At 40.0% G+C, this 14,993-nt stretch overlaps 1 protein-coding gene across 3 annotated transcripts in view; it reads left to right on the forward strand.

Annotated features, from left to right (window-relative positions):
• Positions 1–6,117: 6,117 nt before the first annotated feature.
• Positions 6,118–14,993, forward strand: part of atp2b1a (ATPase plasma membrane Ca2+ transporting 1a) — a 48,391-nt gene continuing 39,515 nt past the window's right edge. The window contains exon 1 of one of the 3 annotated variants that reach the window (XM_020599690.1): positions 6,118–6,326. The gene's annotated coding sequence lies outside the window, so the exon portion shown is untranslated. The remainder of the gene's footprint in view (positions 6,327–14,993) is intronic. The other 2 variants (XM_020599688.1, XM_020599689.1) reach the window with 2 other exon arrangements.

Consider the following 14,993-nt stretch of genomic DNA (forward strand, 5'->3'; position numbering starts at 1 on the left):
AAAACAGACCATGGAAAACATGTCCTGCAGGGCAGTGGCATTAGCCCCCAAACCCTGCCAACACCCTGCTGACTCTTCTGCATCTTCACACACACACACACACAAGTTTATATGATGATTGCATGCTATAACCACACACTCACACATATTGGGCTGAGTGGGTCGCTGTCTTGACAAAGTCTGGTCTCAATGGGCACTTGAGGTGAATTATTGTTTGCGAATGGAAACTTGGCCAGATAATCTCTGTATTGCTGGCTCAGGGCTGAGTAAGACTACTGTCTCCTTCCCTCCACACACACCCCAAACCTGCACACACAGCTTTTGTTTTATCATCTCTATTTCCAGTTCCCATTTACTGTATTTGTTGACTCTTTGTATTTTTAAGTAACTGTTTGTCTTGTCTGTGCTTTTGCTCCATCTTTCTCTTCCTTTTCTACAGTCTGTTTATCCTCTATTTCCAACAACTCTGGCCTTTATCCTGCAGGACATTCACCTCATTGTGGCTGCCCTTGCCAGTACCTGCAATAAATTCCAGGGGTAGTTGGAAACACAAACATGCACAAGTTGAGGGTAAGCGGCTCAGTCATGATAGACCCCCTCCTTACCACCGCTGCACCTACTACCACCTTAGCTTCCTTTCACACAAGGGATCTTTGTGTGTGGTACTGCTTCACAAGGTCTCATTTCAGATCTTCACTTAGATGTTTACCTGCATCATAGGTATAATTCATGTGTCTGTGTCGCCAATTGTTTTGCCAGTCAGCAGTGTGAATGTTAATGATATAATTTAGGACTCATTCAGCAGATGTAGACCAGTGTTTGGAAAATGTGATTACAGTAGTCATGGCCAACTAATGACATGTTAGATACAGAAATTTTGTCATTACAATGTGAGACCCATCCCTAATATAAACATTGTGTGATTGATATAGTAAATAAATACTGTCCTCTTTGAATAATGGGTCTACACAATCAGTGTTAATAGCCCTCTACCACAAAGCCCAGCAAGATAATCTGCTCTCTGAAGTGACAAATGCAACCAAAACATTTAACATCTGGACTTTTGATTAATTTGCAATGGGAAAATTCTCACATCATCAACCTTGATTGTACTCTAAAGTATGCACAATTTTTCCTCTTCAAAAGAAGGACATCTTCACCCCCCACACACACACACACACACACACATACACACACATCTGACTCTTTGCCAATGTGCTGAGCCAGTGGAAAATCCAACGTCTGTTCAAGAAACAGTGGTGTAGAAAGATCATTTGACTAAAGGAGGCAATATTCACACAGTGTGTCCTCACTGATAGGGATCCGGTTCTGCAAGTAAGCTGATGAGACATCTTCATGTTTGCATTTTCCTCTTGGCTTGGCTCAAGAGACACATGATCTCCAAGTGCATTTCCACCACAGTCATATGTTTATTTAAAAACTTTTCACAAAACAACTGGTAATATCTCTGTGGCTTGTGATTTAGTTTTTCCATTCCCTTTGCCTTGTTCCATTATAGATTGTTACTTAATCAGTTCACAGCAGTATTATCTAAAAAATGTGATAAGATGCAGAGTCCACAACTAAGTTCCTCTCTGTTAAAACAGCAGACACAGTCACGCGGTGCCTGTGCTAGACACTCTTTGACTAAACCTACAATTATTTGTCAAGCTATCTTGTCTCATGGTGTGTAGAGCTCTACCCCAGTAATTAAAGTTCTATGTTGGGGTGAACACGCACACAACTGCAGCTTTTGTGTTGATTCTCAAAGGTGACAGCACCGTTGCCTAACTTTGTTGTTTTGTGCATCTTCCTCTGTACCACCATGTTCTCCTTCAACCTAAATTAATAAAGCTATTCTGTTTTGAGTTTGTTTTTATTGTGCAAACAATACCCTGAAGGCAACATCCCCTTTTGGGAGAGTTTTGGTGTGCCTCATCATTAATGCTTACTCAGATGGCATGAGCAACACATTAGCATGCACAACGACTAATGACACTTGACATTAACTGTAGTTCACAAGATGCTTGAGAGCATATGGCAAATTTCCACCAAGAAACTGAGTCAACAGCAAGACTCAGACAACAGCTGTGGGAAAATTATTGCTGCTCCCATTTAAAATTTCAGTAAAACTATAAACATAGCTTGATTTTTTTGTATGTATTTGCAAAAAATGTAGTTCTCTTTTGAACTGGGCAGCAGGATTACTTTGGAGGTGGGGGGTGGGTTATTTTCTGAGAATACTTCTCTGCTCTGTTTCAGATATGTGGTCTTTTTATTTCTGGAAGTAAATAATCCTCTGTCACTATTAACAAGACAAAAGAGAGTTTCCAGATTGCTGTGAATATACTGTAGCTAAAAAGCCCCTCATGGGGCTTCACTATCTTGCTCACTTCTATGGTCCCGGAGTGTGTAAATGGATTGAAATGGAGATTAATTGGTTTCAACTGAACAGACAGTGATGACACAAGGCAGAATTCCACCATATTGTCTGTCATATTTAGACAAAGAATAGAAAATACAAACAGTAGTCACAGACTGGAATGAAAATGTTGTGCAGTGGAGTCAGTTTACTTGACATCCTATACCTACATTTTATGAACTCTTAATTATAGTGAAATTCCAGGAAATAGTCATAACACCCTGCAAGACAGCTGGCTGCAGCTACATGTTAAGAGCCCAGACACAAGATTGCATCTTTTTGTCTGACTCTTTAACAGTATGAATACTGATACAAACTACAGTACACTTGTACATCTGCAACTTTGCTGCTGTTATCTAAATGACTCTTCTGATGGGGTATTTTACTTTAAAACAAAGATCTTGTGAATAGTTTTGTATGAGGACATTTTGAGTCTATTTGCACTGTTAACATTAAATTGTGTGCCACGGTTGTGGCAGTATCTATTTTAAGACTAAGTGTTCTTTCTGGCTTTTGACTCCTTACCTGACTCCAAAGGCAAGCTGTACAATAATTCCTATATGTCTAGACTGTCTGTTTATGCATAAATGGCAAATAAAAATCTTGAATCTTGAATCTGAACAAGAAATAGATAAAGAGGGAGTGAAGATATACAGACTGATGGACAGACAGTGAGGAATTGGCAGAATTAGTGTCATGTTAGAAGGACATCTGCTTAGGGTTTGTCAAATACAAAGCACTGCAGGCTGCCAGTCAGGAAACCACAAAACCACTGACAGTGAACTGGAAAAATGGCAGACATAAAAATAGGTCATCTCTACTTCAGCACTACAGGGTTCAAAGGCCTGTGGAGTAAAACCTGTTTACCAGTGGTAGCTCAGCTGGAGCCTTTTGGAGGCTTTTGAATGTATAAAAGAAACATCAGCATTTGGTGCTCTGCTGTGCAGGAGTTCTAGTCTTGAAGTCTGAGAGCAGTGCATCATCACACTGCTGCTTTTGCATATACTGGTCAAAATTCAACACCTGCTACATCTTGAATGAATATAACACATTTTGTGGTGATATAGCCTATATTTATGTATTATATAAATGTTTTGCATAATTTTATTGTAGCTTGACTGAGTGTTCCTTTTTGTTTGTCAGTCAAATCACACAGACACAAGGTCTAATTATTGCACAAGTCAACTTACACAAATCATGTTTTTTTGCTTCTCTTCCTCTTTTTTTCTAAATCTCATTTCTCCTCTTTACATTGATCTGACTGAGAAGTTCTAAAAAACATTTTCCAACTTTTAAATTGCAACATAAACATGTTAAACATTTCCCCTGTTTACAGAACTTGAAAATATAAAAGCTTCTGTGCAATCAGGGAAGCTGCATCAAAAGGCCCAATATGTGAAAATAGCAAGTATATACTGTATGTTAATTGTTCTTGGCACATAGTTTTGCACATTCTGCATCATGCATTTTGATATTCTAACTCACTGACTTGTTCAGCTGCTGGAACTTTTCACCTTATACTCACCAATGATTTGTTTAAACTATAGTAATGAAATACAGCATAATGTATGTGCTCCTCTGTATTATTTGAACCTGTACCTCCCTTACAAGTATCTATTGGTTATTATAGCTTGGTTACTTTGTCCATTATAAACTGCTCAAAAAATTTAAATGAAATGTAATCATCACAGACAAATGCTCTCTCCTTATCCTTCCTGACTGATTTTTCTCAGGCTTTGTGTTTTGCTAGTGTCCTTGTCACTACTGGTAGCAGGAGGCAGAACCTGCAGCCCAATCAGGTTGCACAGGTTGTCCATTTACTTCAAGATGGTGCCATTCATATTTGCGGTCACAAGAAGGTTTGCTGTTTTTCCCAGCACAGTCTCAAGATCATGGAGGAGATACAGGGAGACCAGCTGTTACACCAGGAGACAGGAGAGCTGGACAGAGATGTGGAAGGGCAACAACAGCAGCAGGACACGTATCTGGTCCTTTGTGTGAGGAACAGGAGGAGCACTGTGAGAGTCCTACAAAATGACCTCCAGCATGCTACTTGTGTGCATGTTTCTGACCAAACTGTCAGAAACAGACTCCATGAGGGTGGCACGAGGGCCTGACATCCTCTAGTATGACTTGTGCTCACAGCCCAGCATTGTGCAGTTTGATTTCCATTTGCCATACAACACCATAATTAGCAGGTCCCCCACTGGCTCCCCGCTATCTTGACAGATCCTCAAATCCTCAAAGTGATTGTCAGACCTTATGCTGGTGTAGTGGGCCCTCGGTTCCTCCTGGTGCAGGACAATGCCCGGCCCCATGTGGCCAGAGTGTATAGGCAGCTCCTGGATGACGAAGCCATTGATGACATAGCCTGAGCTTCACATTCCACTGACCTAAATCCAGTTGAACACCTATCGGATATTATGCATTGGTGCATCTGATGCCACCAAGTACCACTACAAACTGTCCAGGAGCTCACTGATGCTCCGATCCAGGTCTAGAACCCCAGGGCACCATCAACCAACTCATCAGCACGCCCAGATGTTGTTGGGACTGCTTACAGGCATGAGGGGGGCCATACACACTTTTGAGTCACATAAAAAGTTGCTGTGATGAAATTCACCCAACTTGGATGAGCCTGTGATTTCAATTTTTCACTTTGATTATCAGTGTGATTTTAAATACAGCCCTCAATGGGTTGATGATTTTGGTTTCTGTTGACTGTTAGGTCATTTTGTTCTGAACAAATTATACAATGTATATTAGTAAAGATTTTCAACTTGAATAACCTGTTCATGAAGATTTGAGGTGTGCTTTGGTGTCCCCTTAATTTGTTGAGCAGTTTATAAGGAGAAGTCTAGGGGGATGGAAAAGGCAGGGACTTCAGCTTGCATTGGAATACATTGCAGTTTAGTTCAATGGCGGTTTGCTCCAGTAATGGGGATGGTGATTGTTGACTGTAACTCCTTCTCAATAGGACCAAAGAATCGCAAAGAATACAGGCATTGAACCCGGAGAGAAAACCGCTACGTCATGGAAAGAATGACGTCAGGTTGGAATAGTTACAGAGGGAAGAGCCTACTGTCGCATATGAGAAGTTCAAGCCGCAGAAACCACGTGGCAGTGGGGTTTCGGCGCGTACATTATACAGGCTGCATTCTATGACGATGGGAACTGTTGAATAACCCTGGAATATTAAAGCAACACATGAGCAAGGAGGAAGTACGAGGAGAACAAGACGTAACGGTTTCCATAGGCGACTGATATGCTGGCTAAACCAATGGGAATCCACACCAGCGGCTCATACCCATCCTCCTTTTGACGTGCATCCCATGTCCCCGGTGGTGTTGTGACAGAAAGGAACTGAGCGAGGCGAGATAACTCCCTTCAACGTATTTCTGTGTTCGCCAAATTCTACGTTACAGACAGTAGACCCCTTTATCTTTGTGTTGGTTGCGTCCCACACCGTGTCTGTTGTCTTTGTACTTAGATTTTTACTCTTAAAAATATATAGTCTTAGAAAATTGGTGATCATTCTATGATACACACATATTTCATTGTAATAGTAAAAGCGGGTGTTCTTGATTTGCACTTGTTCTGTGATGAAGTGATCTTTTATGAATAGCTATAGTGTTCATCATTATGCTACCTACTATTTAGATCAGTTAGCATTTAAGTGCAGCCGTGCACGTGTCGTGTGGTTTTCGGTCTAGAGCACTTGAGCTTCCGTGGTCTCGAATAGGGTGGAACTATCTTGACAGCCCAGGCTCCAGACTTTGGTTGTGGTTGTGACAGCGCAGTGGGCGGGATTTTACCTCAGATCAGGGGAGACAGTCTAGTCTTCAGTGAGACTGAGGGGGAGTTAAATGGAGAAAGGGACTTGGGGTGTTCTTCAGAGAACGGGGTAAGTATTTTTGGTTATATTTTCGTGCTAGTGCGACAAAATGTCGGAACAGAATGGCTGCTTCCAAGTGTTTGCATAGAAAATGCTGACAGGTTAAATCTTCATTTTTTGTGCGGTGATCAACGAGGGCCAACCACTGGTGGGTAGCTGACCGGGGTTGTTAGCCTTTTCCAACAAGCTAACATCGTTAGCTACCCGTATATCTTGTGTAGATAGTGACATTGGGCATCTCGTTTTACAACCCCGGTAGCTATTACGCCAGGATGCTGCCAAATTCTCTTTGCTTGTGTTTACTCAGACCTCTTCATTCTGTTGGGCTGAGTTTTTTGACTTGCCAATCTGCTGGAGGAGTTTTTGTGCATTTCTCTTATTTACAGTCAGCATAAGCTAACGCAAGGGAGCTAGTTGGCTAGCACTGTATGCTAGCCTGCATCGTTTACCGTTAACTTAGTCCATACGCTACAGTGTCTCGGCAGCAGACTGACATTGAGGCTCATCATTTAGAGACTTCCTGTGAAATAAAATTAAGCACTCAAAATGTGGACCTCTATTTCATTGCGATAGATACCTGCATTTCATTTAGGTTAAAAATCCCAAAGAAACACTGGGGTGCATTTTAAATGTGTCATTCGGTCTATTCAACGTTATGTGGATCCCCGTTTATAGGCAGAAGGATAATGACAGGTTGGCTAACCTTCGTGCGGTAGCGTTAACCGGCCTGGTGCGGTATTCCCCGGTATTGGACTCCACGGTTCCTCACGCGGACAACTCGGGGACCTCAGACAGGCACCCATGAAGGCACATTAGTCATGTTCTCAGCTATGTGTCACCATAGAATGGACACAGTAATTAAGTGGTTTAAAGCGTTTATCAGTAACATCAACCCGTCGAAGCTTAACCGCAACTTAAGCCACAACCATGGGATACGCTATTATGCACCGTGCCTATCCTGCCACCTGCTAAAATCTAAATGCCTTTGTAGGAACCTGCCACGTTTATCAGTGCTATCTATGATGCTTTTGAAAGCCCAATCTTCATTTTATGACTATAGCAAGGCAACTGAAAGACAGTTACGCAAAACCGTGAACCTAGCATGCTTCAGATTACATGCCAATTACCTTATAACGGTACTGAAGCTCGTATTTCCTAAGCTTTCCAGCAACTGCAAGGTAATTACGTATATTAACGTTACACTCCTGATCTTGTGTGTCAGCGTGTTATAGTTTCGCACTCGCTAACATTACCTACAAGTTTCCAGACTGATGTGGAGTGCAGCTGCTGAGCACCTTTTGGTGTCTAGTTGAAGGGATCGCTCCTTATCCAGTTAAACAGCACCGAGCTTGCTGCAGTGCCAGCAGTCTTCCCCTGTTTGTATAATGACATGTGATCCTCCAGTAGATTGCAAGCAGGGTTTTTTTTTTTTAAATCAGAATGCAATACACAATATTTAGCTTGAGCTTAAAGTGAATAGACTGATCCAGTGATAGGTGTGCCAGTCATTATAATATGGTATGGTTATCTATAGATAGATTACATAATATAATGACAGCTAAGCAATTTAGTTGGTTAAACATTGTATTTAGCCCCCGTTGTTGTAGAATATATGATAAGCAATTCCAACAACTGTCTTTACAATTTTCAGTGTTTTGTCATATGTCTGAATTTTCTAGATTTTATTGCATTAGAAAAACATCTCAGGTTTAGCAATTAGTATTTTTTGATAGCTCAGCATATACAGACTCAAAGTTTAATGATTCACTTAAACCATTAGTAACACAAGCTGTTGCTGTGTATAAACCCTTTGAACTCAGACTGTTGCTGTCACTCAAGAATGGCAAAAATATCCTTTCTTATTCTTTACATGCTTTATTGTAATGACTCTTGACAGCGCTGCTTGCCCTGACTAGGCATATGAGACAGTACTTGTTACATTTGTTCTATAAATAGTTTTGGGAAATGGTTATATCTCAGAGGTGAAATCTTGTTCTCCTTGGATTTGTGATTAAGTAGTGTTTTCCTTACATTTGTTGACCAACAGTTTTTCAAGATTACAACACTTGGTTTTCCTTCCTTGTGCAGTACATATTGGATTCATTAGGCATGCTACAGGGTGTGATATCTGCTAGTGGAACATCATAGCTTAATGTTAAAATAAGTGCCGTTTGTAGTACCAGAGCAATAGTCACTGTGAAGTAATGCAGTATATGCAGTACACTTTCTTCCAGGCAGTTGGCACCTGTCACGTCTGTCCTTAACTCATCATGAGTGACTCTCCCTTACAGCTGCTTGATATGTCCACTCATTTCTTCATCATGCTTAGTACTTGACTCCATTACAAGCGCATGTAGCCTGGAAAAAAAAAAAAAAAAAAAGTTACATTTGCTCACAGTATCACTTTGTAATGGTCCAGTAGAAAACATTTTAGAGAATACCACTGGTAGGTGGCACTTTAATCTAAGGTGACCTTGTGTCTTGTGTAGTGTCAGTGGAAGCTAAATTGGTTTATATATTTTTGTAACATTAAATATGATGTGGTTACAATACTGTTTACTTATGATGGAGTTATGCTTATCTGGTTGTCCCTGTGTGAGTTTAAGACCAAGGTTATTCCAAGCAGAGTGTTTAGGTTACATGGAGTTTCACTAGTTTATTGAAATCTTTCTTAACAAAGTAGGAGAAACACTATGCAGGTGTAAGTTAACTTGACTTCTTGGTTTAAAACACAGGTTGATATTATAGTTGCTGTGAGACCAAGGGTGCACTGAGTGGATAATCTTTGATTGGGCCTGCTAAAACAAATGAAAGACGCACACCACAAAATATCATGAATTAGTCATCCAGACAGCTACTGTACAAGGTAACTATATATGTTGGTTTATCTGAGAAGCCAGTGGGCTTTGTGGTTTGACATGCTACTGATCAAATGCTTTTTTTTTGTGTGTGTAAGGGCACACCAATAACACATTTTCAGATGGTTACATTTGAATATTTACTGATAATGAATAACCATACCTGCTTAACAGTAATGCAGTGTTTCTATTATAAAAATGACAATTACCATAAAAGTGCCTTGACTTTATAGAGATTTCATATTCATGAGATTTACTTTCTCATTATGCCTAAATAAGATGAATATCAGGAGGCTCCAATTACATATGTGTATGTGACCAAATATCTGTAGCCTACTACACAAAACACTGTAATACAGTATTTGTAAAGTGTTTTTTTTTTTTTTAAGGAATTCAGCCCTTCTTCAGGATGAAATCATTTTGCTATTCCCCACCAGAAAAGTGCATAATGTCAAAGTCAGCAGTTTAAATGTGTAATTTAAAAGGGTGCATACTGATCTGCAGCCTCTCTGCTGTACAGGAACTACGTAAAATTCACATGGGTTTTATATTTTTTCATTTTGCTAGATTCAACATAACGAGCACCTTATGTGTTTAGTGGATGAATGGGCGACCAGGTGAGTTGACAGACAAGACAGGTGTTGCATATCTGCAGATTTTTTTCCTGCTTGTTCAACGTGCGCTTGGAAAAACTGCTCATACTGCTTCCATTACTGGTGGGTTTTGTTGCCCATATCAAGTGTTGATGTCTTACTTGCATAGTTTTGTTATAGTGCCTGCTGTGTGTGCGGCCCTCCCTCAGACACACAGAGCAGAGAAGCACTTGTTATTTACCTTAAAAAATCTCAACCCTAAAACTTCTCCTCCTACAACTAACAACCTACTCAGCCATCATGAGGTTAATGTAATGTTTCTGTTAAGTGGTATCGGACAGCCTTTATGAGAACTAGAGGGTGGTATTGGACCCGATAGCTGTATTGGGATCTCAAATTTTATATTTGTTTTTTTTTAATAACCAGAAGATTTAACTGCTTCTGGTTTTACAGATCTATGTGGAATTGAAAATAACTGTTTCTTATAGCATCATCACTCAGTATATAAAACATAACCATACTTTAGGACTCCACAGTTGTCTCATTGTAAAGAATTACTGGTTGTTGTGGACAGTATTACTTGTGGCATAGAATGCTGGTATTATCTACTTTGGGCATCCTAACTGTCACTGTAGCAGTTTCCTGAAAAACTGAAAACTTGCCATATCAGGCCAGTGGTTTTCTTGTCATTATGGTCTAGCCAATGTGTGAACAATTACCACCCATGCCAGTATTTCACAATGTATTCCCATGCAGAAATAATCCTTAAAGCGCTATCTTTTGTTATTTTGTTATATTGATAATGTTAAAGCTGCATTAACTAACCTTTAATTTTCGACCATGAAGAGTGAAGTGTGAGTCAAAATGAACTCAAGCAGTATCCCCCACTGTTCTCCCTCTGCTCCTCTTTGCCCCTCCTGGCCTCTCTCTGAAACTATATCATATGTGGTCATGACAGTTGGAGGCAGTTGTGGTAGCCAGGTAGTGCAGCAGCAGCAATAACTGGCTCTAGACCTAATGTATATGGATTATAAAGCAAATGGTTTTCAGTGCCATTGCAACAACACAATGCCAAATAAAGAGGTTTACATTTTTATGATATGTAAATGTATGTCTAATATTGTTTGCAGTGAGCATATCTGAAGCACCTCAAGCAGATTATACAGAGGACTGTTGTTTCCCCCTAATATTGATATAGAACTAATGTTCAGGCCACTATTACATCATGTTTAGTGTCATACTTGACATATAATGTTATAAGGTAAACCATGAGTTGTATGGGAGGTTTAATGCTCTCCATTTCCAACATGCCATACCCGAGAAATTTCATGTTATGCTTTGATAGTTGAACAAGCTCTCCACCTTTCTAGGTACAAAATTGAAATGCTAATGGCCAGCTGCAGTACTTGCGTGCCTAGCAGGAAGAAAGCCACGCCTGTGTCAAATTTTATTCCTTTGGACACTTTTAATGCTCTCCATTTCCAACATGCCATACCCATGTTAACCCTGGTTTTGCCTCATTCTTTGTCACACTACAGAATGTGGCCTCTTGAGTCTAACAGGTTCTCTCCCATCCTGGGCTGTACCTGCACAGGGAACCTCCATGGTCTGTCTTTGAAATGAGCCATACTGGTTTGACAAACGCATCTTATCACCTTGGATCAGCGGGGCGTGGAAGAAGTGCCGTGTGGATTTTAAAAACAGTGGCCACAGAGGGAGAGGCAAGAAATACACAAAAGGCCTGAAGATAGCAGAGCGGGGTGGGTTTGGGGTTTAGTACAGAAGGGAGAAAACACCTCTCGACAATTTTCAGTTTGATTTATCTGAAATTGTGCTAAATCTTGTGCAGCTTTAAGATCTTATTACTTGAATGAAACTAAATAACAAAAGTCATATTTCTAGCAGACATTTAGAATTCAGTTGTCTAATTTCTTGTCCTAAGAAAATGTTTTTCACCAACTATAGTACCAGCATATTTTTGTGTTGAGCTGTTCAGTGACACTGTCATTGCAGCAGTGGCTTAGTCACGCTGAATGTAGTGTCAGTAACGGTGAAAGCCTGGATGGTTTGCTTATAGTCGGGGGAGAAAAGAAATGTTAACATTACTAGTTTTGGCTTCTTAAACAGAATCGGTATAAACTTTATAGCAAACTATCTCTAGCCAGCATTAACTTTCAAATTTAATTCACGCCCACCTACAGTATTTCAGTGTATTCATCTTTAGTAGAATATATGTTTGGCAGTCACAAATTGCATTCCCTACAAAATGTCTTGGTGGATTTATTTTAATGCTTAACACTAGTGTGTCCTGAGATTGAAATGACGAGGTCAGACTGTGGCAGCAATGGCCGAGCTGCAGTTTGGAATCACACATAACAAAGAACATCATCTTCAAAGTGGCTCAATAAAAGATGCTTCATTTTGGAATATTTTACATCCTGTGGACATGAAGGACTCTGCACTGGCTAAATAAAACCACCCACTGATTTCCATGCTTCTGAATGGGAAAATATGGCAATGTTTTCACAGTCACTGCTGGACATGCAGTTACATTATTGATACCAAAAATGGGTGCAGCAGAGTGGGATGGAGGCCTACATTTAGCTTCTTATTAAAAGAAAAAAGTCCTTTAACAGTTGACTATACAACATTGACAGTACACATTATTATGTTTGGTAGTTAAATGTTTCATAGTACATTTGGTTCTGCAAAGGAAACATTTTAATGTCATGAGAAAAATCTCAGATTTAATTATACTTTATTAACACCATTGTTTTTCAGGACTTGGTAGTCCATGGAGGTAGTTAAGAGGTTAATGATTGCACCATCTGACCTCACTATTTACCCATACATCTTCATAATGATTAGAAGTTGTAATGATATGACAAAACGCTGCAATACTATGAACTCTGTGACATGTTACATGGTACATTGATGAGGTTTTTAAAGGCACAGTAATTAATAGGTGCTTGCCTTGGACTAACATTGAAAGCCCAGCTTTCACATCAGCTGTAATATGTTGATTGTGCCACTTTTATGTTTATAAAGAACAGTAATAACTCAGTCACCTTTGCATGAGTACGCAGGGAGTGAATTAGATCGTGACTTTAGATTGCTTTTTTATTTTTTTTTTGACCATGCCCTTTTCATGGACAAATGTATTTATAAGAACTCTGTAGCAATATGGTCTTGAACTGCCTAAACTGTAAATTTCCGAGTCAAAATCCTGCCCTAGTTCCCTGCTACTATGCTTCACCTGCATGGAATATGTCTTGCATCTTTCCTATTTTATTGATTAAGAAATTATGTATATAAAATTACTGTACATTTTGTAAGCATGTAAATTTTCACATCTTGCATCCAGGTCAAAATGATGACGGTTTATTTTCATTTTAGAGGCTGTTACATTTTTCTCAATGTAAAGTAAGAAGAGCCGGGGAGGACAAGTGTGTTGACAGTGACATCTCTGACTGTGCATTCTTATAAACTGGCAACTTGACGGCATTTGAGAGCTGTGGAGAGGTTCCACTCTGTGGGGTGAAGTAGGGTTCTCAGCTGCATGCCATGTACCACAAGGAGGGCTGAGTGGTTCTGCTTTGTACCCTCCACATTTACATGGCCTGACCCAGTTCAGCAGCGGCTAGGGGGAGGGGGCGGTCTGGGGGAAGCTAAAAATACTACCCCTCGCATTAGGCAGCTCCATCGTAAAGGGATCCCTAGAATTGTTATCTCTGACTTGCATCAAGTTATTGGCACGTAGAGGTGCACAAACTGCCTGAGGGTTTCCTTAGTGTGAATACAAAGACATGAGTATATGAGATGCCCACCACTGTTCTGCTGCTTTCACTTTTCACTGCCTTTGTGGGGTAGGATCTAGTGTACATCTAATGTGTGATAGCAGCCTTAAATAGCTTGAGCAGAGGAGAGACTTGCAACTTGCAAGTCACTGGTTCTTGGGTGAAATTCATGGTGAGCTATGGTTTTGTTGCTGCTGTCTGAAAAGCATTAACCTTAGTCTCTGTCATTCAACCATACCATGCAAGCTGTTTGGCGTGGCGAACCAAGCACAATGATTTTCCACTGTTGTGACATGTGACCTGCTCCGCAACCCGAGACTGTAGCAGTGCAGCAAATTTTGGCACTTTCTTGATCCTGGCATTGTTGCTGCTCGTGGGGTTAGAGGTGTGAATGTGGGAGAGGGTTCAAAGAGTAAAACGTGAATACAGGGAAATGGAGAAGGCAGGGAATTACATTCATTACTATAGGCTACTACACATGTGGTATCCAGTGCAAGTGAAAAATGTTCGTTAAGAGAAGTCCTCCAGAGACCATTCGCACGTTTACAAAGCTGTGTGTTTTTGAAAGGTATATACATTTAACCCATGACTGCTGAAATTCACTTGTCTCAGTTAGTTGGAATTTGTGGACAACCTGTGGTATCATTAGGAAGAAGGCACCTCAACACTTTGACTGTCCTGTTGTGAATTGGTAACAGGTTGAGTTCTTTATTGCCACATTTTTAATTGTATTTGACTGTGGCAACCTTTCAGTGAGGAAATAGTGTTTTTAAATATGAAACTGAACAGCGTAATTTTAAACACTAATATTGGCTAAAAGAAATTAACAAGCATGTCACCTGGTTTAAAAAAATTATTTTAGTTATTACATTAACATGAATCAAACTTTACTGTTGTCACATCAGATACTAACATCCATGATTAGTGATTGAATCAAAATATTGCTCCAGTGAAGTATATTGGAAAGTGTAATGGCTCTCTGTTCAGAGATAACACACTTGTTCGTCACTGGGTGTTACTAAGATAATGTGTGGCGGAAGAGGATGTCTAATATCTGACACGCCACAAGAGTTATAACTTGCCTAGCAGTCTACGTGGCTTACTTGGGTTTCAGAGAGCTTTTCTTGAAAGGTTAGCTTGTCATTCTGTAGTATTTCTGCCCAAGAATATACCTTTTTATGTTTTTGGTAACAATTTATTTTAGTTTGGACGGAACCATATAATTTGGGACTAATTCCAGATGCAATTAGAGAGTGATCCGTCAGTACACTTCCAGTTATTTCTAAATATTAAACTAGCACACACTTGAAGCTTTTATTCAGAGGACAAAGTGAACTACACATACAGAATGTTGAATCTGTCCACAAACAATCATCCAACTCAGCATAAATGAAGAATACAAAGTAAATGTTAACTGGGGTTTATATT

The sequence above is a fragment of the Monopterus albus genome, unplaced genomic scaffold (assembly GCF_001952655.1).
Source record: "Monopterus albus unplaced genomic scaffold, M_albus_1.0 scaffold41.1, whole genome shotgun sequence".
Lineage (NCBI taxonomy): Eukaryota > Metazoa > Chordata > Actinopteri > Synbranchiformes > Synbranchidae > Monopterus > Monopterus albus.